This window comes from Hypanus sabinus, chromosome 31, assembly GCF_030144855.1.
Source record: "Hypanus sabinus isolate sHypSab1 chromosome 31, sHypSab1.hap1, whole genome shotgun sequence".
NCBI lineage: Eukaryota > Metazoa > Chordata > Chondrichthyes > Myliobatiformes > Dasyatidae > Hypanus > Hypanus sabinus.
In genome coordinates, this window is record NC_082736.1 from 10939691 (window position 1) to 10966714 (window position 27024).

General features: G+C 45.8%; 1 protein-coding gene and 1 non-coding gene across 3 annotated transcripts in view; both read left to right on the plus strand.

Moving 5' to 3' along the window:
* Positions 1 to 27024, plus strand: part of LOC132383845 (uncharacterized) — a 405546-nt gene that overhangs the window by 357918 nt on the left and 20604 nt on the right. Inside the window, exon 1 of one of the 2 annotated variants that reach the window (XR_009508776.1) lies at positions 23330 to 23466. The exons of the other annotated variant lie outside the window; for it this stretch is intronic. The gene's annotated coding sequence lies outside the window, so the exon portion shown is untranslated. Of the gene's footprint in view, positions 1 to 23329; positions 23467 to 27024 lie in introns of those variants that run through there. 2 annotated transcript variants of the gene reach the window in all.
* Positions 22044 to 22115, plus strand: trnad-guc (transfer RNA aspartic acid (anticodon GUC)). The gene has a single exon. It is a non-coding gene; the product is annotated as a tRNA-Asp (tRNA).

Below are 27024 nucleotides of genomic sequence, written 5' to 3' on the forward strand. Positions count from 1 at the left end.
TGATCCGTTTCACTTGGGAGCCATGCGGAGAGAAGCATTGAAGCGGATTGAGTGAACCTCATTTTCTGATCCTATGCCGGGACAGGCTGGTCTCAATTTGGATAGAGGAAATATGGTTCGCACGGGCTCCGTCACTGCCCTTCGATTGAAGGATAATGGCGGAACAGACCAATAGTTGTGCTGCAAATTTCCCGAAGTTGTCAGCAGAGATACCAGTGGGCGGGTTATCGAACGACTCATTTAAACGGACCCACCGTTGTAGCTGAGAACGCTGAAGGTTGTACTTATAGCGGGAATAAAATTGTCACAGGGAGATTGCTTCTTCCGACACAACATATCTCAGTTCACAAAACTTAGAGCTAAAGGTATATTTCGATGCACAGCTGCAACACACTGAAATCTTGAATATTAACATTAAAACCAGCCAAAGAAGGAGAAATGTTAAATCGGAAGATATCTGTGCGTTATTATGGAGTTTTAAAGGACATTTGGACAACTGGAAAAATAAGTTTTTTTTTGCTTTAAAATAGAAAAGAACGACCGTGAGTCGCCTAAAACCAGTGAGCTGGATGATAAAGGTGCACCGATGGAATCGATTTCCTTTTTGTTTATGTTAAGTTTTGAGTTTTTATGTTGATAACGAATCAGATTTGGAGCACATCATGCTGTTACTGCTTTGGAAATTCGAGTGAAGTAAACACTGGAACAGTTTCAATATTAACACTCATTAATTGCTAAAGTTGGATGTTAGAAATGATAGAAAAATAAACAACGTATGTTTAGTCCTGAACAGGCTAAAAACACTGATCACGTGAGGCACCATCTGTAACAGATTTTATATCGTCATTATGCCGTGCAACAGATACAGTATGAAGAACAACAGCCAGCTCCTGTTTCTTACCAGGGATACCAATCGCTGCCAGTACAGGATAGTCGATACTGGCTATGTAGTAAATTGCTGCATATCCCATTTTCCGTGCGATGAAGTGATCTGTACAAAATGGTCCAACTACCGAAATCTACTGTTGATTGTTTTGTAAGTTCTTATACAGGAGATGAAAGTGCATCTGATAATTAATCATTGCACCTCGTTAGTCACATCAGTGGCAGTCTATTGCACAAAATTCTCAGGTAAATAATTCATATGATTCGTGCAATGAAAGTCGGTCCCAGGAACAATAAAAAAAAACAATTGTTTATTCACCCTTTAAAAACAATATTGTATATTCCTTGCCTGACGCTAAATTTGCAGGTTTCAAATGTCTTCATATTTTTACAGTGGGCACTATCCACAAATAATTGTCATTTGTAACAGTAGGCAGAACCCATTAAGATACTCAAATTAATTAAAAAATGGTATATTTAGTTTGTCTGTTAAAATCGATTATCTTCTTTTCTGCGTGGGGAACGTTCACACCTGTTTGTTTTTATTTAGATTTGGTTCCACAGTACTAGTCAATTTGGATGAGAAATTACTTCCTAAACGATTAGATTATTTAAACGTATATCTCGAAGGACATCACCACGCCCACGCTGATATGTGGGTCATCTGAGATTACTGTAGACTGACTGATTCATGAAACTAGCTGTAACATATGGGAAGATTAAGTATCTATATCTACTAGCAGAAAATAGAACTGTTTAGCCCAAGGAAACGCGATTTTTCCCACTAACAGTGCAACGCATCTCTGATCTCACCATTCGCGTTGTGTGAAATTTCTTGCAAGTGTTTTATTTTCATGTATTACCCGCCGTTTTTTTTTTCCTTACCTTTTCAAGAATTTAAAAGGTTCAGAATCCACAACATTTTTCATCAAGTCTGAAGGAAACAACGTCTAGAAGTGTTGATCTATCCACAGATGATGTTAGTTGCGATATTCGCCCTACTGGATTTAAGACACTTGGGTATTTAAGCCAGATTACATTGATAATTGTGAATAGAAAGCGACATAAAATGGCAATAAGTTATACTCGCACTGTGTTTGTGTTTGGGAAAACTCATGCCTTCATTAAATCTCCATAAATCACAGCCAGGCCAGTCTTTTCTCTTTCTTTCTAAGCAACAATCACACGTTATTTTATTCTAGAATCTGTGCCTGATAAACACATTTTGTGGGAATTCCCACGCCTTGTTCTATCACTATGAAACACTGCACGGCCAGTCCTTGTGTCCCAGCGAGATAATCGATAATGAAATATTGGAATACTGAAATACTTGAAATATTCAAGTCAGACAGGATCTCTACTTTTACGGTTTCTTGTAGAGGATCCCGTTCCCTTTTTCCCAAACGCATCCACCTCCTTGCTGATTATAATATTTCATTCTGAAATTGTTTGTGGCAGACTACAACGCCAGCACAGGAAAAGGGGGATTATGGGCCAGTTGGCTAGTTATAGATCGATGATTGGGGAAGTGTTGGAGTCCATCATTCAGGACTAGGTTTCAGGATACCTGGAGACTAATGATAAAGTAAATCAAAATCAGCAAGGCTTCTGTGCAGGAAACTCTTGCCTGAAAAATCTATTAGAATTCTCAGAGGAAGTACGAAGCAGGGTGGACAAAGGTGAAGCGCTGGTTGTCATTTACTTCAATATTCAGATGACATTTGATAAGGTGACACACATAAGGCTGTTTAACAAGATAAAACCCTTTGGTGTTACAGGAAATATACTGGCTGTCAGGTAGGAGGCAGCGTGTGGGAATGAAGGGGACGGTTTCTGGTTGGCTGCCAATGAATAGTGGCTTTCCTCAGGGGTGAGGATTGGGGCGGCTACTTTTCACGTTGTTTGTGAATGATTTAAAAGTGGAGTTAATGGGTTTGTGGCAAAGTTTGCGGATGCTACGAAGATAAGTGGAGGAGTGGGTCCTGCAGAGGAAGCACTGCGATTGGAAGAATTGGAAAAAACGTGGCAGATGGAAAACAGTATTCGGAAATGTATGATATTGTACTTTGGTAAAAGGAGTAATAGTGCAGCCGAATCTCTAAATGGAAATAAAATTCAAACATCATTGAAGAGTGCCCAGAGGAGGTTCCTTGGTATGAATTCAGGGGTTAACATATCAGGTGTGTTTGGCAACTCTGGGCCTGTACCCACTGGAATTTAGAAGAATGTGGTGACTCTCATTGAGCCCTATCGAATCTTGAAAGGACTGGATAAGGTGGATATGGAGAAAATGTTTCCTCTAGTGGGGTTATTTTGACTGGGGGCACAGACTTAGAAGTGAGGGGCGAGCGTTTAGAACAAGGTTAAGGAGAATTATGTTTAACCACCGCACGGTGAATCTGTGACTGGCCAAGTCCGTGGTTCTATCGAAAACGGAAAATATGAGTTTCCAAATTGGTCGGGGCATCAAGGGATTTGATGAGAGGGCAGGCGTATGGGGTTGAATGGGATCCCAGATGAGCCATGATGAAATGACGAAGCGAATTCGATCGGTGACCTAATTCTGTGCCTATGTCATGGGCTTACAAGCCGAATAACTATGGTTGTGATGAGGGGCCTGGAAGTTCAACCTAACATTGGATTGGTCGAAACAACATTTCAGTAATTCTCGAGTTATAGTCGGATGTTTGGATTAAAATGTCTCGATCTGATCAGTTAGTCTTGGCACTACAGGTTTACATGTAGCTGGGAAGGATATCAAAGTTTCTACCTGCCGTGCAAATAATCCTTATTATGCTGGAGAACCGCATGGGTGTCAGGATATGACAGCAAATGATCTTTAGGGACCATTCTGTTTCCTATCCGTATCAGCCATACGTTCATATAGTACACAGGAAGCAGGTGAGAACACGGAGATAGGCTACTCGAACACTGCTACTCCCCCTTCCGCAACGCTTACAAAGAGATCCTTCGCCCAACACCCACCCCGTTTGGATAATCAGATCACTCCTCTATTTCCTGGTGCCAAAGTGCAGGCAGAAGCTGAAACACGAGACGGCCATAGTTAGAAGGGCCCACTGTTGGTCCGACTAATTGGCCTCCATGCGGCAGGACTGCTCCGATGACGTCAACTGCAATGTGTTTCCTGATGAGGACATCTCCGAGTTCACGGAAGGGGTCCGGAAGCGCATCGAGGATGTTGTTCCCCAGAAATCAGTCAGGCTCTTCCCAAATCAGAAACTTTTGATCAACATTTCCGTGCAAGAAGCATTTACAATAGACAATAGACAATAGGTGCAGAAGTAGACCATTCAGCCCCTCGAGTCTGCACCGCCATTCTGAGATCATGGCTGATCATTCACTATCAATACCCAGTCCCTGCCTTGTCCCCAGATCCCTTGATTCCCCTATCCATCAGATATCTATCGAGCTCCTTCTTGAAAGCATCCAGAGAATTGGCCTCCACCGTCTTCCGAGGCAGTACATTCCACACCTCCACAACTCTCTGGGAGAAGAAGCTCTTCCTCTACTCTGTTTGAAATAACTGACCTCTTATTCGCAATCCATGCCCTCTGGTACTGGACTCTCCCAACATCTGGAACATATTTCCTGCCTCAATCCTATCAAATCCTTTAATTATCTTAAACGTTTCAATCAGATCCCCTCTCAATCTCCTCAATTCCAGCGTGTACAAGCCCAATCTCTCCAATCTCTCTGCGTAAGGCAGCCCTGCCATCCCAGGAATCAACCTAGTGAATCTACGCTGCACTTCCTCAATTGCCAGAATGTCCTTCCTTAAACCTGGAGACCAAAACTGTACACAATATTCCAGGTGTGGTCTCACCAGGGCCCTGTACAAATGGAAAAGGACATCCTTGCTCTTGTTTTCAATTCCCCTTGTAACAAAGGCCAACATTCCATTTGCCCTCTTCACTGCCTGTTGCACTTGCTCATTCACCTTCGTTGACTGGTGAACTAGGACTCCTAGGTCTCCTTGCATTTCTCCCATACCTAACTCTACACCGTTCAGACAATACTCTGCCCTCTTGTTCCTGCTTCCAAAGTGGATAACTTCACATTTATTCACTTTGAATGACATCTGCCAAGTATCTGCCCACTCACCGAGCCTATCCAAGTCTCCCTGTATTCTCCTAACGTCCTCTTCGCATGTCACACTGCCACCCAGTTTAGTATCGTCAGCAAACTTGCTGATATAGTTTTCAATGCCCTCATCTAAATCATTGACATAAATCGTAAAGAGCTGTGGTCCCAATACAGAGCCCTGTGGTACCCCACTAGTCACCTCCAGCCAGTCCGAGAAACACCCATTCACTGCTACCCTTTGCTTTCTATCTGCCAACTAGTTTTTTATCCATGTTGAAACCCTGCCCCCAATGCCATGAGCTCTGATTTTACTCACCAATCTCCTATGTGGCACCTTATCGAATGCCTTCTGAAAATCTAGGTATACAACATCCACTGGCTTACCCTCTTCTTACATCCTTGTTACACCCTCAAAAAACTCCAACAGATTAGTCAAGCATGATTTGCCCTTGGTAAATCCATGCTGGCTCGGCCTAATCCTATTTCTGCCATCAAGATGTGCCAATATTTCGTCCTTAATAATGGACTCAAGCATCTTCCCCACGACTGACGTTAGGCTAACAGGGCGATAGTTCTCCGTTTTCTCCTTCCCTCCCTTCTTGAAAAGTGGGACAACATTAGCCACTCTCCAATCTTCAGGAATAGAAGGAACATTGGAAAATGATTACCAATGCATCCGCAATTTCCTGAGCCACCTTATTTAGAACCCTCGGATGCAGACCATCTGGACCCAGGGATTTATTAGCCTTCAGTCCTACCAGTCTACTCATCACAGTTTCTTTCCTAATGTCAATCTGTCTCAATTCCTCTGATATCTTATGACCCTGGCCCATCCATACATCTGGGAGATTGCTTGTGTCCTCCCTGGTGAAGACAGATCTAAAGTACGCATTAAATTCTGTTGCCATTTCCCTGTTTCCCATAACAATTTCTCCCAATTCATTCTTCAAGGGGCCAACATTGTTCTTAACTATCTTCTTTCTCTTCACATAACTAAAAAAAGTTTTTGCTATCCCCTTTTATATTCCTGGCTATACTGAGCTCATACCTGTTTTTTTTTTCTCTCCGTATTGCTTTTTTAGTTAAGATCTGCTGTTCCTTAAAACTTTCCCAATCATCTGTATTCCCACTCATCTTAGCTCTGTCATACTTCTTTTTCTTTAATGCTATACAATCTCTGACTTCCTTTGTCAACAACTCTGGTCCCTTCCCTCTCTTTGAATCCTTCCTTCTCATTGGAATGAACTGCTTTTGCATCTTTTGTATTATCCCCAAGAATATCTGCCATTGCTGATCCATTGTCTTTCCTACCAGGGCATCCGCCCATTTAACTTTGGCCAGCTCTTCCCTCATGGCTCCGTAGTCTCCTTTATTTAATTGCAACACTGACACCTCTGATCTGCCCTTATCCCTCTCAAATTGTAGATAAAAACTTATCATGTTATGATCACTACTTCCTAATGGCTCATTTACTTCAAGATCACTGATCAATTCCTATTCATTACACATCACCAAGTCCAAAATAGCCTCGTTCCTGGTTGGCTCAAGCACAAGCTGTTCCAAAAATACTTCCCTTAGGCACTCCACAAACTCCCTATCCTGGGCTCCAGCACCTACCTGATTCTCCCAGTCCACCTGCATGTTGAAATCTCCCATAACGACTGCATTACCTTTAGCACATGCCAATGTTAACTCCCTAATCAACTTGTACCCAATATCCACGCTACTGTTTGGGGGCCTGTACACAACACCCATTAGGGTCTTTTTACCCTTACTGTTCCTCAGCTCAATCCACATAGACTCTAATTCCCCTGTTCCCAAGTCACCTCTTGCTAAGGACTGAATATCATTCCTCACCAACAGGGCCACCCCACCCTCTCTTTACCGCGTGAGATGGAGCTTACATTGCCGGTAATCAACAAGAGCTCAGGAAAAGCAGCTTTGATCTGAGCAAAGACATCAACGCAGCGAAATAACGACACGGAGACCCGATTCAGATTCAACTTTCCACCATGTGTGATGCCTGTGTGAGAAAACTACAGCTCTTGTTGAATACTACAGTTGAACCTTCCGTGCCATAATTCCCTCTAGGCTCGACAAGAAGCTCAGAGACCTCAGCCACGGATGTATTTGAACTTGTGTAGCTGGATCCTGGACTTCCTGTCAGGTGGCCGCTAGGTTGTAAGAGTGGGCTCCCTCACCTCTGTCCCTCTGACTCTCAACATAGATGCCCCTCAGGGCTGTGTACTAAGCTGCCTCCTTTACTTTCTATATACTCATGGGTGTATCGCCACCCACAGACCAGCGTGCTAATTAAATTTGCTGCCAACTACACCGATTGGCCTAATCTCAAATAATAATGAGGCAGCCACGAGTTATAAGAAGGGATGGAAAGAGTGTTCTTTGGAAAGTTATAATGTTGAAATTGGGAGCGTGAATATAGGATTCGCTGATGGAGGGCGAACTTCATCTCAGCCATCCATAAATCTGATAATGAAGGAGAACCTTGCAGTCCCATGAACTGATACGCATCGATATTTGTGAGGCTCTGGTCTTACTGAGTTGCAACAGTTCTGTCTATTGACTGGACACGATTTGTGGAGAAGGCAAAGGAGACAATCCATCAATAGGCTAAGCATACGAATGTTATTAAGGCATGCTGATAAAGCAAATGAAATGTTGAGGGTCTCAGACTAGTGGATTGACTTTTGTAGATGCGGATCAAATGTTCATTACATGAGTGGGTGAGGATACTATCGTATGCTGCGGTAATATCAATTTTATATACGATGTGTCTCACCTTAGTCAGCTGAAGGCTGCAGTTGTGCAAAAGGAACAGGCTGTCGGTCGTTTGGCTTGATCAGCGCTTTAAAGAAAACATTATGATAATTCAGGTAATCCTTCGAGATCATTTCCAAAAAAAAAACGTTTCTTTGATAGAATACAATATCCAGGATTTTGACTATTGTTCACCGCATCTGTTCCACGTAATTCAGGGCGGTTGCACATTTGAGAACAAAGAGCCATAAGTTGCCGATTGTCACTTCTTGGGAAGAAGACAGTTAATAAATGTTGGTCTGGGACAGAGCCGATGAAAAGGTGTTAACATTTAGACACATGACCGACAGCCAATGAAATTCGAAAGGATTATGCGAATTGGACATATCAGCAGAACCTTTTATAATACTGGAGGCGGTAACAATGGAAACGATCAATTATCGCGGATGGGACGTGCACCACGGACACGTAGAGATTCGAATCAGGACTAAAAGAAACATCCAGTCAGCAGCAGAAGCTGCTCTTTAACTGGTATCACTTTTCTGTGCTTTGAATGTTCATGAATGAACAGAAAAACTTCGTTGATGTGCACACAGTTACTGGTTGTGTCAGTTCATGTGTTCTACTGTTCAGGCAATAAAGGTACTTGTCGGTAAATACAGATTCTCCTCGTATTCCACTGACAAGGGATTACAAGGGATTATTTTTGTAATATCACTTTGGAAAACTGAGCTACAAATGGGCTTGTTGTATGAGGCGGACATTGAGGTCAGAGATTTGTTCAGTGATTTCACAGTTTACACCATTTGGATTCATCATCAACAGGAACAGGGACGAGTGGAGATGAAATGTTTAACGGTTAATCTGAAAACTAAATCGTCAGGCATTCATTGCAATCATAGCATCATCGAGAAAATTAAGCCCATCATTGACGCATCATCAAATGTGCATTTACCTTATCACAGGGTTAGAGGATCTGCAGGATTTACCATGTGTAATGCTCGCCCAATGCGCCAGCTCTACTACAAGGACAATGTCAGTATGTACACGGAATCTTCAGCAACGGACGGTCCCCGTGCCAGTGTCATTCCGTACTGAGATGGAAGTATATCATTCGTTCTCCATTGTTCTTCGTTCGAAGTCTTTCCATCCATCGAGGTAAAAAGAAGCTAACCACTACATTCCCATGGATCAGTTTGAGATCGGTGATAAATGCCACCGAGGTAGCAAAGCGCATAAGCGTAATAAATCAGCAAATAAAACCAAAGGGTCACAAGGAGACTCTTCGGGAGGCCCGAAACGTCGACCGTTCTTTTTTTCCATAGATGCTGCCCAGCCTGTTGAGTTTCTCCAGCATTTTGGGTGTGTTGCATCGCTATATAGAGTAGCGTTCTAGGTCGAAGTCTGAATCCTGCGAAGAACTATGAACTTTACCATCAAGGCATGTCAGATCTTTCGGTGAAATTTCCAGTTGACTTTCGATACGCATGCATTTCATATTACACGTCAGCAAATCAGAACTCTTGTTTTATATCTGTTTTAATGTCGCTTCAATATCGTCAATAGCGTGTAAACCGTCCGGCATTCTCCGCTGACATATGTTTACAAGTTTCAATTTTAAAGCTGTGGTTCTAGTTCCCGAACTCTTTATGCTCAAAGGAAATGTCTCCGTGACCATTATGACTGCTCTCTTCACCATTTTCAGCTCCAATGGCGGGTCAAATGCCGATGACACGAGCAATCACCAGCTCGCTTGTACGTTATAGACTTCGAATACCCCTCAGTGAACTGCTGAAGGGTTTTAGATTCAACTGTTCTCCCGGCGGGACTCTGTCTTGCAGAGTGCAGATTCCGGACGAACAGTATCCTGGCACAAAGATTCCAGGGCAGTCATTTTAACATAAAATCCGGGGGATGGGACGATTCTCTGAGGTCCAGCGGAGTTATCAAGTCAAACGGATCAGTTTTGGCGCGGACGAAATTGTTTCCATGTCTTTCCGGTTGATTTAACAGCGATTGTGATCCTGTCTCGGGGAACGCGTGGTCTGAAATGGATCAATGTTACCTGGTGAAAAAAGGTAAAAACTGATCTCATGGGATTTGTCTTCGTTGCTATTGTGTAGCAGACTAATTACATCTACAATTATTCAAACTCTTGCTCATTATCCGATTTGTCTTCTGAAATGTGGCCCAATGATTGCAATTATTGATTTTTCCGTTCAGCAAACAGCGGATTTCAATTTCGACCTCCATATCGCATTTTTTTGTCAAAGGCTGCGGGATCGATACTACACCACGAGAACAGACACTGTGGTTATAGTGACCGGGACTGCCGTGAGCTCCGCGATGAACGGTCCGTTTTACTTTGCCCTGGAACCTGTCGTCAAACTTGACAACGTACAGCGGGGCTGTTTTCCCAGGGACGATGAATTCCTTTATCAGCGTGTAAAGAACACGAGTGACCAGACAGTATCTTCACTGTCTCCGCCTCTGTATTTCTGCTGTTCAATAGGTTTGCAGTCAGATAGAACTTCGCGGCAAAGAAAGTCGAAATGGGGACGTCGAAGCAAAAGTGGAAATCAGAAGGACGAAGAGGTGGTGAGCCCGAATTTTGTTGTTCGCTGTATCAGTTAATTCCCCTGTTACTCGGGATGACCTGTTGAGTATATTCTATGATCTGGCTTGTGGTCAATTGTTCTACGCAGACAGATATTTGAATGTCCTGACATATATCCTGCAGCTGTTCGCGTATATGTTGTCAGTAATGTGTATATGAAGCAACACGTGCATCAATGGACGAACGCAGAGAATGCTGTGAAAAGAGCTGAAGAATGGATTAACTGTGTGTTTGCATTAAGTCGCCTGAAGTGTAGATCCAATCTCCCTAACTGCCAATCGGCTTCCACTGGTACTCTTCCCCCAACACTTTCTTCAATGGCCTTCTGTGCTATTCAATCAAATTCCTCCTTTTTCAGCATCTTTTTACCAATAGTCTTTCCAGTTATTTACTTCAAACAACCCCTACCCTCCAGGTTTCACCTCTCACCGTGTACATCTTCCTCCATTTCCCCATTTAAGCCTTACTTCTAATCTATGTTTTACTGTCCTGGTGAAGGTTATCGGCCGAAATGTCGACCGCTTCCTCGTTTCCATGGATGCTGCCTGGTCTGCTGAGTTCCTCCAGCATTGTGTGTATTATTTTTATTTCCAGTATCTGGAGACTCTCTTTTGTTTGTGATTTGGTCCTGACCACGGTGAGTCCCCTGTCTCCTACCACCTCTTTACTCCTGTCAACCACGTACACTGGGGTAGTTTCCCGCAGCCAATTGACGCAGCATCCAGCGCGACTTCGGTATGCCGAAGAAAACCGTTTGGATCAAGTTTGATTCTCACCATTCAACAGTTGACCTCGCTGCCTGCTGTCCGCCATTTTCAATATCACGGCGCAGCAGTATTTTTCTGAGAGATTCTCAGACGGTCAGCCCGAGTCCACTGCCTCATACCCTACCCGATACTGGGAGTTTCATTGTCAAACGAGACAATGAAACCCCGGAAATATTCAGCAGTGAGATAGAAAGCGCGGAACGAAAGGTAAAACAAAACCACAAGTTGATACTGTGCCTTTAGAGCTTGCCAGTACTGATGTTATTGAATGAGGTTGAGAAACGAAATGATCCATGTCCGACCATAGCAGTGTTCCGGCAGGCAGGATTCACGGAACGATAACGGTAGGAACTGTTACGGGAGGAATTATGCGAAAGCACAGTGCAACAACGATCAGGGTAAAGGAGCATCACCACAGCTCAGTTTGTTGTGGAATCGAACAGGCAGAGTCGGGCTTTAAACATAGACGCATTAGAAAGCAGTGAGACGAAATCCGGTGCAGATCGCTCCGGCCACAAACGGTGGTGGTGGTGTTGAGGATGGGAGAGCAGGTGCTAGATCGGAGCCGATTGCGTTGTGTTGAAAATCGAGGAAAATGCTGCATGGAAATGAGAATAAAAACCAAAACTGACGAAGTTGGAAGCACACAGAAGAAAAAGAGACTGTCAGTGTCCCGATTGGCAATTCTCCATCTTGATATTACCTTCTTAATTGTGCTTTAATCCCGTCGTCTGATTTCCAATCATTCCCAGTTCCGCCAATTACAGCACACCGGGTTCCCTTTAGCGAACATAGGAGAAAACTCGAGTGTCACAGCTCTGGTTTGCCGGTTCGTTGGTTGATTCTGGTGTGAGTAAACCTCGTTTCCTGATTCCTCTGGACTGTCGGTTCTAAGCTCCGCATCATTTCCTGGATACATCGTCGTAAACCTTGTCTCCGTGTTAAGACTCTCCCGGATACCGGTTCCTCGTTAGCGACGGTGCTAACTCCTCACGTCTCTGCCTTCGCGCCTGTGTCCTGCACTTGGGGTCGCCCTCAGCCTCGTCCTTGCAACAGATAGAACTGGCCAAGAGTGAACCCAGCGGACACGGACATCGTGCAACAGGTCCACGCCAGCCAGGGCTACCTACTGGGAACCCACGACCAACTGCTCAGAGAGGTCACGGAAATACTTCGTGTGTTGTCCACGAAAGTGAGGAAGGTCAGTGAGCAGGTTGAGCGGGCATCCACTTCCCTTACTCCGTCCCTTCCAACAACCCCGACTGACCAAACCGCACAGCCTGGGATGTTCACGTCTCTTTGGTCGGCAACACAGTCCCCTGGAGAACTGTACATACCCGGGCCGGAATCCTACGCTGGGAACCTAGGGAAATGGCAGGCCTTATATTACAAAGCTCTTTGGTCTTTGAGCAACCCCCACGTCCGTACACCTCGGACAGATCAAAGATGGTGTACATCGAGAGGAGGTCTGATTCTGATTCAGCTTGGTGCTGCGCAAGCACCGCCGGACAGCTGTTATAATGCTCAGTCGGTGTGAACGGCCTGAGAGTTATATTGCAAAGTGAGCTTTGTTGACTCGATCCCCTAAATTGATATCATTGAGTCTATCTTTAAAAATAGTCATGTCAGAAATACTGCGCAGCTCTGGCGACGGAAGATTCCACTCTCTTCTTGATTTGGGTAGATTTAATCTCACCCATTCACCTCAAGCCACTATAGTTCTAGGATGTCCCTGGCTGAACCACCATAACTCCTACATCGACTGGTCCAGCGGGAGCCCGTTTAGCCACGCTACCTGGCTACGGTCGGCTCTACCCATTATGGAGGTTCCCACCACCTCTCCTGTCTTGGAAGCCCTCGCCTTGTCCAGAATCCCCGCAGAATACCATGACCTGGGACAGGTATTCAGCAAACAACGGGTTCTTTCCATGACCCGCACCTCGCGTATGATTGCGCTATCGACCTTCTCCCCGGAGCCTCGTTGCCCACCAGTCGTCTTTATTACTTATCCCGCCCGGAGAGAGAAGCCATGGAGAAATATATTAGTGAGTCCTTCGCGGCGCGCATCATTCGACATTCATCCTCCACGGTAGGCGACGGTTTCTTCTTTGTAATGAAGAAGGATGGGTCGCTTTGTCCTCGTATTGATGACCGACTAAACAATATAACAGTTAAAAAGAAGTACCCACTACCCCTCATTAACTCTGCATTTGAACCATTTCACAGAGCCACCATCTTCTCGGAGTTAGAGATTCGAAGCGCCTGCCATCTAGTCAGGATGAGGGACGGAGTCGAGTGGAAGACGGTTTTTAATACACATTTGGGCCACTCTGAATACTTCTTCATGTCGTTTCACCTCACCAATGCCCCCACCGTTTTTCAAGCCCTAATGAATCATACACAGAGGGACTTTATTAATCCTTTCGGGTTCGGCTACCTAGATGATATCTGAATATTGTCTAGCAGCCCCTAGAACTACACTCACCATGACCGTCCAGCCCTCCAGAGACTGTGGGAGAACAAGTTATTTGTGAAGGCTGAGAAATGTGAGTTCCACGTCCATTCGGTCAGCTTCCTGGGCTACATCATTGAGAGTGGGCAGCTGAGGGCAGACCTCGAGAAGATCCGAGCGGTGGAAGAATGGCCCAGGCCCACAACCCCCAAGCACATTCAGCGTTTTTTGGGGGGTTTGCAAACATTTATCGCCGACTTATCAGGGATTACACTCGGGTGGCGGCGCCCCTTACCCGACTTTCCTCGCCTACAACACCTTTTTGTTGGGATTCCGAGGCTGATTCGTCATTCACTCACCTGAGGAGGCGGTTCACAACCGCTCCCATGCTGGTCCCTCCCGTCAGTTCATTGATGAGGTCGACGCCTCCGTCTCCGGGGTAGGGTCAGACCTGTCTCAACGATCAAGTCCTGACGAGAAGCTGTACCCTTGTGCCTTCTTTTCTCGCCGACAGTCCCCCGCCGAGCGGAATTCCAACGTGGGCAATCGGGAACTACTGGCAATCAAGCTAACATTGGAGGCACTGGCTGCAGGGGGGTGGGGGGGCACCCATGCATTGTTTGGACTGATCATAAATTCCTGAGGACTCTCATTTCTAAGCTCCGCATCATTTCCTGGATAAATCCTGGTGAAAGTTGTCTCCGTGTAAAGACTCTCCTGGAAACCGGTTCCCCTTTCGCGACTGTGTTAACGCCTCATGACTCTACCTCCGCGCCTGTGTCCTGCACTTGGGTACGATCTCAGCCTCGTCCTGGAAAAGGGAGCATTAGTCTGTTGGTCAGGGTGGATGTAAAATATGAAAGAAAGCGCAGAACTCGACGGATCAGGGACAGTGGAAGCAGACATATCAATTGTCTTTGTTCCAGCCATGTGATTGGAGATGGAGGCTGACATTTTGTGAAACTGTTTTACATTCTCCGTTTTGTGAGATGGAGTTGCTGTGTTTTCTGTATTTTAAAGTAGACACAATGATGTTTCAGGAAATTTAGTGGACGGGAGATCTGTGAGGTGACGTTTGATATATCAGAAGATGCGGGTTTGTGGAGATCAGTGGCTGCCTGGAGTGATTCGAGCTGGTTACTGAAGAGAACGAAGAACCATAAATTGTAGACTATCAGTTGCTGGGAGGAGGGTAATAAATGGATGCTGGCCTGGAGCAGAGATAATAAAATGGTGTAAACGGTCAACCAAATGACCTACAGCAAGCCAATGACACTGGAATGCAATGTTTAGTTGGTAAGGAACAGGGATACATGTGGACACTTCGATTGTGCTCTCAGTGACAACTCCGGAGAATCCCCATCGCGAAGAAGAACCCACACGCCAGGGGCCGGAGAGGAAATGATCAAATGTTTGGCCCACGAAGATCCCCCTACTCCGGTGCCATAAACTGGACAAGTTGTCTGAGTGAGTATTGGCACAGAGGGAACAGTAGAATTCACTTTCCAAGTTGTTGGCCCGGAGTCAGCATCGTTAGGCTGTTGTTTGTGCAGAGACAATAAAGCGTGACCTTCGACTAATTATGAGTTCCGTAAACGAACATAGAAATATTGAAACATAGAAAACCTACACCACAATACCGGCCCTTCAGCCCACAATGCTGTGCCGAACATGTACTTACTTTAGAAATTACCTGGGGATAACCATAGCCTTCTATATTTCTAAGCCTCATGTACCTACTTTCTTAAAAAACCCTATTATATCCACGTCCACCAGAGTCGCCGGCAGCCCTTTCCATGCACTCACTACTCGTTGCGCACAAAAATACCTACTCCTGACATCTCCTCTGTACCTACTTCCAAACAGCTTAAACGGTCAACACTCTAACACTCACAGCAAACTACCCGTGAATTAGTGTGAGTCGACTACATGGCCCGTCGAATTCCGAGCAGATGATGTTCTGTAACAAGTTATTTCAAGATTGAAGATTGAATTAGCAGGGGAAAAGTAATTAACTGAATAAAAGACCAACAGTCGACGCAAAAGAGAAAAAAATACAAATCATGTAAACAATTGAAGCGAACAACAATTTGGATTCGGCCGAAAGTCTCCCTTATCAGTTCATCATAATAGCGGGCACGGTGCACAGCAGCCGGGGGCAGTCTTCTCAGGCTCAGCGCCATAGAGATGACCATCGCGGAGATAAAGAGAAACCGGCTCTCGTCGCGACCAACAAGAAGTCTTTTCAATCTGTCTGGGCCGGCTTTTAAATTGATTCAATGACAGAACTGCACCATGGAGAGAGGAGTAAAGATCGCGGAGAGCGAGGGAAGTCAGCTCACGCCCCCGATCTGGCCGTCGTTTATATAGTCTAAACGGTGTATGATACCTCACATTACGACCCGGGCACCGGGCCGAGACCAAGTTGGCTAACGCTTTGTTCTGGGCCCAGATTCCGTCACCAAGCGCGAAGCCGTTTTCATGCATCACAGAAACAAGAGAGAATCTGCAGATGCTGGAGTTCCAAGCAATAAACACACACACACACACACACGCACACGCACACGCACACGCACACGCACGCACACACACACACACACACACACACACACACACACACACACACACACACACACACACACACACACACACACACACACACACGCACACACACGCACACACACGCACACACACGCACGGTTTGAGGAAATCAACAGTCCAGGCAGCATCGATGCGGAAAAAGTTCATTCCACGTTTCGGGCCGAAACCGCTCGGCAGCTGGAGAGAAACAAAGATGAGCAGTGGATTTAAATGGTGGGGGAGGGAACAGGGTGAGATACGGGGTTGGAGAAGGGGAGGTTGAGTTGTAGGGATAGAAGGCCTTGGATGAAAGAAAAAGGTGAGGAGCACCAGAGGGAGGCGATGGACAGGCAAAGAAATAAAGTGAGTGACGGAAAAAGGGATGGGACTGGTGAAGGAGAGCGCGGGTGGGGTAGGGGGCGTTAATGAAAGTTCGAGAAATCAATGTGCATGCCATCAAGTTGGAGGCTGCCCAGGTGTTGTTCCTCCAGCCTGAGTGTGGACTCATCGTGACAGTAGGAGGCCATGGATCGACATATCAGAATTGGAATGGGAAGTGGAAATACAATGGGTGGCCACGGATAGATCCGGCTTCTTCTGGTAAGAGGGAGCGTAGGTGCTCTGTGAAATGGTCTCCCAATCTTCGTCTTATTCACCAATATACAAGAGACCACACCGGGAGCACCAGACACAGTATATGACCCCAACCAGACTCGCAGGTGAAATGCCGCCTCACATGGACTTTGAAAACCAGTGAGCGAAGAGGTGTAGGGGCAGGTTCAGCACTTGCTCCATTTGTTGGTTTAAGTACCAGGACAGAGATCTGTGGGGTCGGGCAAATGGACAAGGGAGTCGCATAGGGAGCGGTCCGTGTGGAATCAGAAAGTGGGTGGGGGTGACATATTGCAGAGAAGGGAAAGATGTGCTTCGTAATTGGATCCAACTGGGGATGGCGGAAGCTACAGATACTTATGTGCCGGCCACGGAGGCTGGTGTGGTGGTAGGTGTGGACAAGCGAAACCATGTCACTGGAGACGTCGCGGGAAGATGGTGTTCGAGCAGAAATGCTTGAAACGGAAGAGATGCAGTTGAGAGTTGAGTTGATGGTGGAGGGAGAGACGCCCCTTTGAGGGCATCTCCTTTGTTCTAGAATGAAAACCTGATTCTGAGAGCAGATGCAGCGGAGACGCAGAAGCTGAGAGAAGGAGATATCTGTAACGAACAGCCTCATCCTGAGCGCCCAGGACTTAATCCGGTAAAACTTCTCCACACACATCCTGGTATAATCCTGTCCTCTCCATAATGTGGCCATGAGGAGCCGGTGATATCCGAGTGCATCCAGGTGCTAAAACACATTATCAACGGACCAAAATCAGATTCAAGGAATAAAATATTCCCGACAACCACCACAGCCACCCCCACCCACCCCCGCCACACCGAGGCTTGATGCCCAGTCCCAGCACATACAAGTCATCAAGCACATGCAGAATATCAGTAAAATACAACGACTCGGAATGTGTATGTTCATAGTCCAGACATCCCAGCCCACCGAGCTCATCTCTCAACAGGCTCCCAACGACCATCCCGGCGCATGACAATGCCGTGGCTTACAGGCGCAGTCCTCAAACATGCAGGCTCATATCTAAGGGTTATTTCTTTTTTTTACTGCTATCTATCTATTTATTACTAATTTACTTATTTTCACATTGGTTGTTTGCCATTCTGCTTGTGTGTAGTTTTTCGTTCATTGATGTTGTTGTATTTCTCAGATCCACTGTGTAGGCCAGCAAGTAAATAAACCCCAGAGTGCAATATTGTGATATATACCTACCTTGATAATGATATTACTTTGATCTTTGGATGTGCTCTCAGAGTTCCCATTCCTCATTATTTATTGTTTACTCTCTGGCTTTTTCTCAGATTATGGAAGCTGGGAGCACACAGCTCCGTCCTTACAGCGTTTTTCAGGACCATGGCGTTACAGGACACAGTACAAAAACTAGACTCAGCTATGTAAAAGCAACACAGAGAAAAATAAACAACAACTACACTAGACTAAAGACCTACCCAGGACTGCATAAAGTGCACAAAAGAGTGCAGGCATAACAAGAAATAATAAACAGGACAATAGAGCAGAAAGGTGTCAGTCCAGGCTCTTAGTATTGAGGAGTCTGATAGCTTGGGGGAAGGAACTGTTACATAGTCTGGCCGTGAGAGCCCGAATGCTTCGGTGCCTTTTCCTAGACGGCAGGAGGGAGAAGTTTTTGTATGAGGGGTGCGAAGGGTCCTTCATAATCCTGTTTCCTTTGTGGGTGAAGCGTGTAGTGTAAATGTCCGCGATGACGGGAAGAGAAACCCCGATGATCTTCTCACCTGACCTCACTATCCGCTGCAGGGTCTTGAGATCCGAGATGGTGCAATTTCCGAACCAGGCGGGGATGCAGCTGCTCAGGATGCTCTCAATACAACCCCTGTAGAATGTGATGAGGACGGGGTGTGGGCAATGGACTTTCCTCAGCCTTCGCAGAAAGTAGAAATGCTGTTGGGCTTTCTTTGCTATGGAGCTGGTGTTGAGGGACCAGGTGAGATTCTCCGCCAGGTGAACACCAAGAAATATGGTGCTCTTAACGATCTCTACAGAGGAACCATCAATGTTCAGCGGGCAGTGGTCGCTCAGTGCCCTCCTGAAGTCAACAACCTTTTCTTTTCTTTTGTGCACATTCAGAGACAGGTTGTTTGCTCTACACCAGTCCATTATCCTCTGCACCTCCTCTCTGTAAGCTGACTCGTCATTGTTGCTGATGAGACCTACCACGGTCGTGTCATCGGCGAACTTGATGATATGGTTCGAGCTGTGCGTTGCTGCACAGTCGTGGGTCAGCAGAGTGAACAGCAGTGGACTGAGCACACAGCCCTGGGGGGCCCCCGTGCTCAGTGTAATGGTGTTGGAGATGCTGCTCCCGATCCGGACTTCCTGACGTCTCCTAGCCAGGAAGTCTAGGATCCAGTTGCAGAGGGAGGTGTTCAGGCCCAGTAGGCTCAGCTTTCCAGTTTCTGAGGGATGATTGTGTTCAATACTGAAGTCTATGAACAGCATCTGAGCATATGTGTCTTTTTAGTCCAGGTGGGTTAGGGCCAGGTGGAGGGTGATTGGCAATGTCATCGTCTGTTGAGAGGTTCGGACGGTAAGCAAACTGCAGTGGGTCCAGTGATGGGGCTCGCAGGGTCTTGATATGCCTCATGACGAGCCTCTCGCAACACTTCATGATCATGGATGTGAGTGCAACGGGACGTTGTTATTTAGGCAAGACACTGAAGACTTCTTCGGCACGGGGACGATGGTGGCGGCAGGGTATCCTGAACAAGGGCTCCTAAATTCCCTGTGCATCTCTGCATCTTTGAATTATCTCACCAGCTAAATAGTATTCTGTCCGTCTATTTCTTCCACCAAAGTGCATGACCATACCCTTTCCAATATGTTATTTCATTTGCCACTTCTTTGCCCATTCCTTTAAACTATCTAAGTCTCTCTGCAGGGTCTCTGTATTCTCAACACCACCCACTCCTTCACCTATCTTTGTATTATCGGCAGATTTAGCCATTAATTGATTAATCCCATAGCCCAAGTCATGGACATAGATCATAAGAAGCAATTGTTCCAACACCGACCCCTGTGGAACGCCAATAGTTACGGGCAGCCAGCTAGAATTGTATGCATTTATTCCACTCTCTGCTTTCTGCCGATCAAGCAATGCTTCACCCGTGCTAGTTACCTGCCTGTTATTTCAGGGCTCTGATCTGTCTGAACAGTCTCCTGTGCAGCACCTGGTCAAATGCCTTCTGAAAATCCAAGGGCACCACATCCACTGTATCCCCGTTGTTACCCTGCTTGTAATTTCATCAAATAATTGCAGTAAGTTAGCCAGGCAGTACTTTCCTTTCAGGAAGCCATGCTGGATTTGGCCTAACTTGTCATGTTTCTCCAGCTACTCCGGAATATCATCCCTAACTATCGACTCCAACAACTTTCCAACCACTGATGTCAGGCAAATTGGTCTCTAGCTTCCATCCTGCTGCCTCGTGCCCTTCTTAAATAGGAGAGTAACATTTGCAATTTTCCAGTCATCCAGGACAATGGCAGAATTTATCAAGTCTTGAAAGATCATTGTTAATACCTCCACAATCTCTCCAGGTACTTCCTCCAGAAACCGGGGTCGCATTCCATCAGGTCGAGGAGATTCATCCACCATCAGACCACTAAGCATACCGAGCACCTTCTCGGTCGTAATTTCCACTACACATACTTCACTTCCCTGGCACTCTAGAATGGCCGGTATACTGCAGCTGACTTCCACTGTGAAGAGTGATGCAAAATACTCATTCAGTTCCTCTGCCATCTCTGCATCTCACGTTAATATATCTCCAGCGTCATTTTGTATTGGTCCTGTATCTACCCTCAACTCTCTTTTATCGGATGAAGAACTTCATGCGGATGGTGTTTAGAATCTGGAACCCATGCTGAGTGGCTGGTGGAGGCAGGTACACTCACAATATTAGAGAATTGTCCGGACGAGCACCTGGAATCCTCAAGACACTGGAGGCAATAGCTGGTAAGCGAGCTCTTTTCTGTTGTGATCGGTAGTTAATTGTCAACACGGACACTGTGGGCCGAAAGGCCTGTGTCAGGGTTGCATGATACTCTGATTCTATATTATACTTGTAAATCATAATAAAATGTTTTGAAAACACGAGTAAATCTGCAGATGCCAATAGACAATAGGTGCAGAAGTTGACTATTCGGCCCTTCGAGCCTGCACCGCCATTTTGAGATCATGGCTGATCATCTACGATCAATACCTGGTTCCTGCCTTGTCCCCGTATACCCTGATTCCCCTATCCATAAGATACCTATCTATCATGTCGTAATGATGGGGCCGGGGAATGAGGAGAGAGATGCCACAGGGTATAATTACACAGAGTGGGTGGTGAGTAGACTGACACACTCAGTGTGAACACATCATCCGACATGTTTTGATGTGTCCTGGTTTGTTGTGGGAATCTGGATTAGAGTGAGAACAGGGAGCTGTACTGATCGGTTCACCGGGGAAAATGTGAGGGACAGCAAATCCATCCGTGATCCACCGGCCAGCCTAGGGTGAATAGTCATTTTACACTCACTCATCTATTTAAATAATTTCGGGGGTTCGTACGCCAGTTGGCAGGGTTAGAGCACCCGGACGCTGGAAGTCTGCACGGATCGGATTCTGTGAGCGGTTTTCATCTGATCGTTTCGATGGAGGAAGATCAAAATTCTACTAACTACGATCGTCGGAAATCGAACCTGCGTCAAGTACCTGGAAGACAGCTATGCTGGACTCGGGTCCTGAACCGTCTCCAATAGTGTATGACCGTGGCTGGGACTGGTTTCAAACTCTGGTGACTCAGTCTGCTGCAGTTCCTGATATATCCAGTTGAGGTCGCATTTCACCGACAGCCCGGAGATACACAACAGCCAGTTTTCAGTGAATAGTTTGTTTGAAGTGGATTCGATGAGCTACAAATCTTTTCCCTCCTGAACCATAACAAAATCTGATATATATACTGTGATTAAAAATGATCTTTCCAACAACACGGAGTTGGGCTCGAATGAGAACGGTACGTTTCACTAATCCTTGAACACAAAAAAATGACTATATCGCTGGAGAAATAGCTATAATAGCGAGATAGCGAGAAAACTGGGACAGTGTTGTGGGAAGGACACGAGTGAAAGGCTCCAGTATTGCAATCAATAAACATCAAGACAAATCTATTTATCCTCGTGTACTCTTGAATACGCATGCCAAGAGTTTTCACTTGCAGTTCCTCGTTAGTATAGTGGTTAGTATCCCCGCCTGTCACGCGGGAGACCGGGGTTCAATTCCCCGACGGGGAGAAGCAAGAGTTTTGCAACATTCTTCAAGAAGAATATTGTCTTAAAACGACAAATCAAAGCCGACAGAGAACTTGTGTTTACGCGATCAATTCATTGGGCATTGGGAAGGTGGAATAACTCGGGCTGCTGTGAGCCCGGGACGGTAGAGGCTTCCAAGAAGAAAGGGGCGTTCACTCTCTTTCCTCATATGTCCCATGAGAACCTATATCTCATCACCGTTCGTTGTTAAACTCAGTGATAGATTCCATCACTCCGAGCACATTAAACCGGGGTTTTGTTGTCAGCTATTAACTCCTGCAAAGTCCCACCGAGGAGTAAGTTAACTGACCAATATCAGTCCTGTTCGACGGTGCCGGTCCGAAACGTCCACTGTCTACTCTTTTCCATTGATGTTTCCTGGTCTGCTAAGTTCCTTTAGCATTTTGTGGATGTTGCTCTGATTTCAAGCATCTGCACATTTCTCTTGCTTGTAACCAACATTAGCTGTCAGATCGGAACTCATCGTGTGCATCCTCATCTTGTTTTGGTGCTCAAAATGGCTCCAGTCCCCTGCTGTGCACAGGGACACTAAGCTCTCAAAGACCATTCTTGTCTGGGTTGTTTGACATTCTCTGTAAACTTTCCTTGCCACATTCTATATTCACTTGACTTGCTGTAACTTCCACGCTCTCCGCATCCCTTTTGTCTTGCAAAGGAATAATACATGGATGGTGGCTGCTGTTAAATTGCATAGAAAATTCGGCTCTCCACAGTGACCCTGTCATCATCTATCTGAAGAGGAGGACCTCTGAAAGATAGGGGGCAGCTGTTCTTTGGGTCATCACTCCACACAGTGCTCCCAGTAAGAAATTTAAACAAGTTTCAACATCAGCTGGAGTATAAACCCCCTTGCCCACTGTACACTGGAGTGACACAAACATCCTTGCAAGGAATGAGGCTAATCAAGTAATGGCCGCGCCGCATTGTTTGGTTGCTTGTCGTCGTCTATTGCCGTTCCTGTTTAAGCCGCCGTTCCTGGAAATCCAACCCCACCCCACATCCCATACCGATTCTATTTACAATTCTCGCATGTTTTCTCGTGGCTGCACTGATTGACAGCTCCTTTTGCCCCACCCAGTCACGTGATTCAATCTTCACCGAACACAACGAGCTGACGTCACATATTCAACGACGTTGTTTCCCTGGAAACAGTCCAGGGCGAGGGCGGGGGCGGGGCGAAAAGTCTGAGATGTTGGAGTCGGTCTCTATTTGTTGGGGTTTCGGCTCCACTGTGGGAATCGGCCTCTCCTCTTCCTGCCCACGGAACAGTGAGTGTCTGTCAGCGCCTCACCGCACCGGCTCTCTGCCTCAGGTACAATATTTAAACCATATTTGCACAGTTACATGGATAGGAAAGGTTGAGAGGGACACGGGCCTAATGCAGGCGGATGGGACGAGTTCAGGTCGACAACTTGGTCGGCGTGGATGAGTTTTACCGAAGGGACGGTTTCAGTTCTGTATAAATCACTGACTCTATTTTGGGAGTTAATTCAAGATTCCAGCTGTTCTCTGTGTGAACTAAGTACCCTTCAGATCCCCTTTAAATCTGTCTTTAAACAGTTTTGTATAATTCCAATGAGAGGCAGTTCTTTGGCTGATAAGGCAGGTAGAACACACAACCCTGTCTACCTGTGATGCCACATACAGGGAACTGTGTAACAGTATTAGAGACAGATGCACAGGTACTTCAGTGAGCAAGGCTTGGAGGGATATGAAATTAATGCAGGAAAATGGGATTCGTATAGCTGTGCGTGATGAGGAGCATAAATGTGATGGGCCAGAGGGTTTGTTTCTATCCTGTACAACCCTGACGACAGCAGTCATCCACTGCAGTGGGTTTGTTACCTTCATTCTCAGCTATGAGCCTGTTCCAGTGAACCCCTTATCCTCTGAGAAGATACCTGTACCCTCCCACTGTGATGAAGCTGTCAGCCATCTCTCCTAATATTAACCAGAGGACTTCACCAATTTCCCATATAAAGCACTGTTACTGGTGCACAGGGAATGGGAGCATTTTGGTCACCTTTTGAGGGTTTTGGTTTACTGTGTGACCATTAATACTTTTGTTCAGTAACAAAAGTATTGTCCCTCGTCCTGGGTTCTGAGTGTTTTAGGTAAGTCCATCCTGAAGTCTGTGTTCCAGGTTCCCACTGCACTTTCACAGTTAGTGGTTTCTGCATGTCTATACTGAACATCGAGAATCTGTCTCCACTAACTCAGCCCTGGGTCTGTCTTCTACCCTTGGTGATTCAAATGCTCATCCAGATGGTCCTTAAATACCTGCATGCACCACCCCCACAGGCTGTGTGTTCCAGATTGTAACCCTCAGATCCTCTTTAAACCACACATTTCTCACGTTAAGCCCATGTTCAAAAACACCTCATACTTGTGTGCATTAAGTTCCATCTGCTGCTTTTCCAGCTTGTCCACATCTCATGCCAACATTTGTTTCCATTCCTCACTGTCCACTGCACCCCTAATCTGGGTGTCTCCTACCCTGCCCTGGTGATTCAAATGCTCATCCAGATGGTCATTAAATACCAGCCTACACCATCCCTCAGGCAGTGTGTTCCAGATTGTAAACTCTTTCATTTTGCCACCTGCTCCACATCCTACATCAAGATTTGCTAGCTGCCTTTGCTGTCCATCACACCCCTAACCTTGGTGTCATCTGCAAACTTGCTGATCCAGTCTTCCACGTTCTCATCGAGATTGTTAATACAGATGGAAAACAATGGACTCAACACTTGGAAGATCAACCAGGGCAGGATGAACACAGTAATGACAGGTTCCTGAGAACTGTTCGTGACCAGAGACTTTGTGTGTTTCTGCATCCAACACCTCCTCTGATGGCTCACTTGGAATACCTCACTGTGAAATACTTACCCTTCAAACTCCCTTTAAATTTCCCACCTCTCAAATTAAAACTATTTCCTTTAGTTTTACACCCACATCAAGAGAAACTATCTCTGTCTCTCTCACCTCTGTATGTGTCACATAATTTTATCCACCTCCATCACCTCACCCTTCAGATCCTCTTTAAACCTCCAACCTGTGACGTTAAAACTATTCCCTGCAGTTTTAGGAGGGAGAAAACTGTTCCTTCCCATGAAGACCCTAGGGAGTGAACAGTTTCTGTCAATCATTCCTAGTAGTTATCCCCATTGATCCATGAATCTGAATCTTTGTCCCCTGCACCAGCTCATCAGGCACACATTCAGCAGTGGTATCTGTCTGTATCTCCATGCGCTAACAAGTGTCACTGGGAGTAATATAGAGCTTACTACTTTTCAGTTTCTGTCTTATTTCTCTAAATTCACTGCACAGGAACACATCCCTCCTCCTCCCTACGTTGCTATAACCAACATGCACTGTCCACCACGATGTCCGGCTGCTCAACCTTCCCCTTGAAATGTCCTGCAGCTGCTCCAAGACCATAAGACACAGGAGCAGAATTCGGCCATTTGGCCCATCCTGTCTGCTGCCCCATTCTGCCAGGAATAAGAGATCATGACAGATCTCTTAACCTTCGCGAACACTCATACCCCACCCCCACAATCAAGAACCTCATCATTCAATATACCCAATGATTTGGCCACATCCGTCTGTGGGGATGAATTCAGAGTCAGAACCAGAATCAGGTTTATTATCACCGGCAGGTGTCAGGAAATTTGTTAATTTAGCAGCAGCAGTTCAATGCAGGACATGATAATATAGAAAGAATAAGTAAATTATAGAATGTGTGTGTATATGGATATTATGTAGATTAAATATAGTGCAGAAACAGAAATAACAAATAATATATCAAATACATCTGTATAAGGTTTTGAGTGTTTTAAAGTGACAAACCAAATATCTTCAAACTCCTGATGAAATATCTCCACTGTCTTGCTCTCTTTATACTGTTGCTGCATCGATATGTTGCAACCAAGCTAGATCCTCAGAGATATTGACACCCAGGAACTCAAAATTGTTCCCTCACTCCACTTCTGATCCCTCTGCGGACTGGTTCATGTTCCTTAGCCTTACCCATCCTTCAGTCAACTCTTTTGTCTTACTGACATTAAGTGCAAGGTGCACTGAGGTGGAGTGTGGCAAGAAACAGAGGATAGTGATTTCCTGAATTTGAAGAAATCAATGGTCACGCCTTTGAGATTGGAGTCGACACAGTCGGAATGTGAGGCGTTGCTCATTCAACCTGTACTTGGCCTCATTGTAGTAGGAGAGGAAGCCATGGACAGACATGTTGGTGATGGCCCTCCGTTGGTCAGGGTCGACCATGGATATTCTGCCCTCGCTGTGAAAGTCAATATGCAAGCCAGGGTAGTACGTTATGTAAAGCAAGCTGTTGCCCATGCAGGGGCTCCTGCTCTCCACGCAGCTGATGAATCCAGTGCAACAACAAAGACTAATGCAGTCAGGCACCAGCTGTGTCACAGGATTGCCTGTCTGCATTGAACATCGGACTGACAGGGAATCCAGTTCTGTATTTTTCCTCAGAGTTTACTCCCAATACCTTTCCCTTGAATGGGTCTAGCCTCAAGCCAGTGGGGGTTTGAGATCAGAATTTTCCTTCCACTGGATGAGCTGCCAAATGTGGGTGACAAGCCCCATCTGCCCTAAGCAGTTGGTTATATGATCCCAGTAACCCATTTGCACCTTCCGCTGGCACTAGAAACAGTTCCATCGGGCTTAGTAGCTAAGCCATATGTAAAAGCCAGGAGCTGGATTTGGTTGACAGATGCATTTTGAGGCAGCATTTGATAGGAAGTGCCAGCTTGACCCCATTACCACCCTGACACCCGGTTAAGACAGCTGTAAGGCACTGATATGTGGGTATGGGAATAGGAAACAGAACTAGAATAGGTTG